Source organism: Cebus imitator, unplaced genomic scaffold, assembly GCF_001604975.1.
Source record: "Cebus imitator isolate Cc_AM_T3 unplaced genomic scaffold, Cebus_imitator-1.0 Scaffold560, whole genome shotgun sequence".
Taxonomy (NCBI): domain Eukaryota; kingdom Metazoa; phylum Chordata; class Mammalia; order Primates; family Cebidae; genus Cebus; species Cebus imitator.
This window is the reverse complement of record NW_016107875.1, coordinates 641,944-647,070: the sequence shown is the minus strand read 5'-3', so window position 1 is coordinate 647,070 and position 5,127 is coordinate 641,944. Positions and strand designations below refer to the sequence as shown.

The 5,127-nt window shown below is 44.6% G+C and overlaps 1 pseudogene; it reads left to right on the top strand.

Moving 5' to 3' along the window:
• The first annotated feature begins 708 nt into the window (after positions 1 to 708).
• LOC108294056 overlaps positions 709 to 5,127 on the top strand; it is a 17,773-nt pseudogene continuing 13,354 nt past the window's right edge.

Below are 5,127 nucleotides of genomic sequence, written 5' to 3'. Positions count from 1 at the left end.
ATCACGGCCGGGCGCGGTGGCTCACACCTGTAATCCCAGTACTTTGGGAGGCCGAGGCAGGTGGATCACGAGGTCAAGAGATCGAGACCATCCTGGTCAACATGGTGAAACCCCGTCTCTACTAAAAATACAAAAAATCAGCTGGGCATGGTGGCGCGTGCCTGTAATCCCAGCTACTCAGGAGGCTGAGGCAGGAGAATTGCCTGAACCCAGGAGGCGGAGGTTGCGGTGAGCCGAGATCGCGCCATTGCACCCCAGCCTGGGTAACAAGAGTGAAACTCCGTCTCAAAAAAAAAAAAAAAAAAAAAAAAAAATAGAACTCCGTCTCAAAAAAAAAAAAAAAAAAAAAACAGATATATCTGTATGTATATCTATGTATCTGTTCCTTATTCCTCTCGAGTAAGGATATGGAGGCAGAAACAGAGGGAACTCACTTAGTTCAAAAAAAAGGCAAGAAAGGAGAAAACAGAAAAAGTGTGACAGATAAGAAGTGACAGTGGTATACATGCTGATACCATCCAGAAAGTGGGTGGTATCCATGCTGGAAGGTGCTGAGATTTGGCTGCCTGGGGCCAGTGGGGAGGGGAAGCTGAGCTTCAGCACAGTGCTGAAAACTAGGAATAGTTCCCTACTGAAACACCACTCCTGCCTCAGGGGCTGGCTTGGCAAGAGTGTAGTGATCCAGGGCACAGTGCCCGAACAACCAGCATGCTCCAGCATGTCTGGGTATCATTAGTCCCAGAAGACCCAGTGCATACTGGCATCTGCTTCAAGAGAGCTGTTGCTGTTAGGCAGGACTGCGCTGGAGGTGGAGTGGGGGTTGCAGAGAGCTTGAGGAGGGAAGCTGGCTGCAGCTGTTTCTGGGCTTCCACCATCCCAGGGTTCAGAGAGGGCCATTGTGCTGCAGGCAGACGGCAGTGTGACAGAGCAGGGTACCTGGGCGGGAGCCAACGGGAGAATCCAGTCTGGTTGACGGTGCAGAATGTTTGAGGAGCCCTACAAGACCCAGTCTGGGGGTTTGGTCCCTGGTTTCCAGGTACTGAGGAAGATTGAGACAGAGGAGGAAGGCTAAAAGAAGATCATTCTTCTAGCCTCACCTCTCCTTTCCAATTACTCTCCCTCTAGGTCAGAAGCATTTCGATTTGCTTTTTCTACTGGTAAATCAACATGCACAGATCTTCAGTTTTCAGAAATTGCCCCTGCCTTTTCATTACAATTCTAGGTACAAATTCATGTCTCAATAAGGTTGTAAGTAGGCAACAAAACCCTATCAGCCGTAAAGCGTTTTTTTGGAGACAGAGTCTTGCTTCGTCACTCAGGCTGGAGTACAGTGGCACAATCTTGGCTCACTGCAACCTTTGCCTCCCAGATTCAAATGATTCTTCTGCCTCAGTCCCCTGAGTAGCTGGGATTACAGGTGCACGCCACCACGTCTGGCTAATTTTTTGTATTTTAGTAGAGACGGAGTTTCACCATGTTGCCCATGCTGGTCTTGAACTCCTGAACTCAGGCAATTCGCCTGCCTCAGCCTCCCAAAGTTCTGGGATTAAAGGTGTAAGCCACTGGGGCCGGCCTTTTCATTTGTTTTTAATCAAATCTTTTCTGCAGGCAACAACTAAGTGGCAAAGTAAGTACTTTTAACACTATTTACTAACAGGCTTGCATAAATCATTACCAACCTAAAGAAATAAAACAACTGTAAGAAAGCTTTACTGGTAAAGGGGAAACAAAAATAGTGTCAGTAGAAGTTATGTTTTTCTGTAGAAATATGATACCGTCTATAAGAAAGTATTAAATTCTTAAAAAAAAAAAAAAAGCACTTTAGCATAGACACAGTGGCTCACGCCTTCTCCCATCACTTTGAGAGGCCTAGGAGAGTGGATCACCTGAGGACAGGAGTTCAAGACCAGCCTGACCAACATGGCAAAGCCCTGTCTTTACTAAAAAGACAAAGATTATCCGGCATGGTGGTGCATGCCTGTAATCCCAGCTACTCAGGAGGCTGTGGCAGGAGAATTGAACCCAGGAGGCAGAGGTTGCAGTGAGTCAAGATCTCACCACTGCACTCCAGCCTATGTGACAGAGCGAGACTCTGTCTCAAAAAAATAAAAAAATAAAAAATAAAAAAATAAACTAGCAGTTCTGAGAGCCCCAGGAACCATTCATTTATTCACTCAACATTTACCGTGAGCCTTTTCTATGCCAGAGACTGTGCTGTTGATAAAATGAATTAAACATGGTTCTAGGTTTTGAAAGACTTATTGCTAGTAGAGGGAGAGAAATGAGTAAAGAAATAGCTAACAACAACAACAACAACAAAAACAAATTCTAATAAAATGCTTTTGTGGATGAATGGACAAGAGCTAACATTTATTGTCAGGCACTATATAAAGTGCTCTGTATCAATGATCAATTTCAATAATCAAACTCAGTATTGATAATCAAATTTAACCTTTATGATAGGTTAAATGTAGTGAGTACTATTATTTTCCTCATTTTATAGATGAAGAAACTGAGCTCAGAGAAAGTTTAAAGACATATCTGAGTTAGTAAGTAGGAGAGCTGGATTCAAACCAGTGACCTCTGGCAGTTGAGGAAAAGTCCATGAGAACATGACTCTCAGAAAACAATTAGTGCTTGAGTCCAGGAGTTGGAGACCAGTCTGGGCAACCTAGGAGACCCTGTCTCTACAAATAATTTAAAAAATTAGCCAGTGTCATGGCCCACACCCATGGTCTCAGCTACTTAGGATGCTGAGGTGGGAGAATCACTTGAGTCTGGGAGGTCAAGGCTGCAATGAGTCATAATTACACCACTGCACTTCAGCCTGGGCAACCCAGCAAGACCCTATCCTGTAAATTAGGTACTTCCTGGTATGAAGGCTGGAGGAGATGAGTGAGGGTAGGGCAGTCCTGGAAAGAGAGAAGACAGGGCAAGTGTTTGTGAGACAGGACCCCTGGGGTCTGTTAGGGACGCAGGGAGCAGTTGGTGGAGCACTGGGTGACGGGTGGGGTAGGGAGGGGAGAGAAGTCTGGAGAAGCAGCAGGGCCCAGAGAACAGGGCCCCATATATCCTGTCGAGGAATGGCAGGTTTGTTCCATGAAAGGCACTTAAGCAGGGGAGTGACAGGATCAGATGTGCATTTCAGAAAAATTGCTCCGGCAGCAGTGTGGATTAGAGAAAAGGAGCAGGAAACTATTTGTCTCTCTGTCTTGGGAGACCAGGAAACTAATGCTGCTCCTGAGAATTTAGCCTGGAGAAACTCAAACATCTGTTCAAAAGCAGCAATCCTCCACTGTTTGTATTAGCAAAAAACTCTAAGTGTCCTTCAACAGAGAATAAATAAATAAATTGTAGTATAGACTCATAATAGAATACCATATGGTAGTTAACATGAATGAATTAGGGCAACGTGGCAAAACAAGAAAAAACAAAATGGAGTGAAGGAAGCAGACTGCAGAGGATATATACAGTGTGATGTGTAAAGTTTGGAAACATACAAAGCAGCACTTTGAATTGTTGATGAACATATAAATGTCTAGAGAAAGTATTAACATACATAAGATTGATTAATAACAAATTCATGAGAGTGCCCCAGGTAAGGGGGACTTAGGGACTAGAGAACAAGCTAGTCAAGGTAGGTTTAAATATTATATATTCTTATATAATATAAATACATATGTAGTAAATTAGTAAATAGTAGAGCTGGATTCAAACCCATGACCTCTGGCAGTTGAAATAGACATTAAATACATAAATTTATATATATTTCTTTAAATCAATTGGCAAGCATTATAAGGTTAAGATGGTGATAAAACTAATAGAACACAATTTTTATTATTCTCTATACTCAACTGTGTATTGGAAACAGATTAGGACATTTTAAAAAAGTGAAGCTTGGATCCAAAAGCAAAAGAACAAAGAGAAAGAAAGAAAAGAAAGCAAGCACTCTGGAAGCTATGCAGCCCAAGACAGGGAGCTGGGAGATAGACCCTGTGATGTCCTGCAAGAAGTGGCACGAACTGGTGCAGTGGCAGCAGGAAGGGGAAGCCGTGGGAAGCAGGTGGCCTGCTGGGTCATGGGAAGCAGGGGAGGCAGTGGAATCCAAACGACTCCCAGCATTTTGGTGGTGTGGCTGAGTGGGTGGACAAGCTAATCACCAAGAAAGGGAATGTAGAAGAAGTAACAGGTTTGGCTGGGGTGTGATGCACAAAGATCAGTTTCAGACTTGTTCAGTTTGATGTTCTTCCAGGAAGAAACATCCAATATGCAATATGATTTTTAGGCTGGGGTTCAAGGTCTGGGACAGAAATAGAAATTTGGTCATCACCAGCATTTGGGGGAAACCATGATAATTATGAGATTATAAGTCAGTCTTTAACAAAAATGCACATATATTCCTATGCCTAACAACTAAAATGTTTTGTTTTGCTTTTGTTTTTGTTTTTTAAAGAGACACGGTCCCGGCCAGGCACGGTGACTCACACCTGTAATCCCAGCACTTTGGGAGGCCAAGATGGGTGGATCACCTGAGGTTGGAAGTTCAAGATCAGCATGACCAACATGGTGAAACCCCATGTCTACTAAAAATACAAAATTAGCTGGGCGTGGTGGCGCATGCCTGTAATACCAGCTATTCAGGAGGCTGAGGCAGGAGAATTGCTTGAACCTGGGAGGTGGAGGTTGCAGTGAGCTGGTATTGTGTCATTGCACTCCAGCCTGGGCCACAAGAGTGACACTCCATCTCAAAAAAAAAAAAAAAGGTGGGGGGGTCTTGCTCTGTTGCCCAGGCTGGAGTGCAGTGGTGCCGTCATAGCTCCCTGCAGCCTTGGACTCCTGGGGTCAAGTGATCCTCTCACCTCAGCCTCCTGAGTGGGTGGGACTACAGGCACAAACTACCATGACTGGCTAATTTTTAAATTTTTGGTAGAGGGGCCGGGCGCGGTGGCTCACGCCTGTAATCCCAGCACTTTGGGAGGCTGAGGCGGGTGGATCATGAGGTCAAGAGATCGAGACCATCCTGGTCAACATAGTGAAACCCCGTCTCTACTAAAAATACAAAAAAAAAAATTAGCTGGGCATGGTGGCGCGTGCCTGTAATCCCAGCTACTCAGGAGGCTGAGGCAG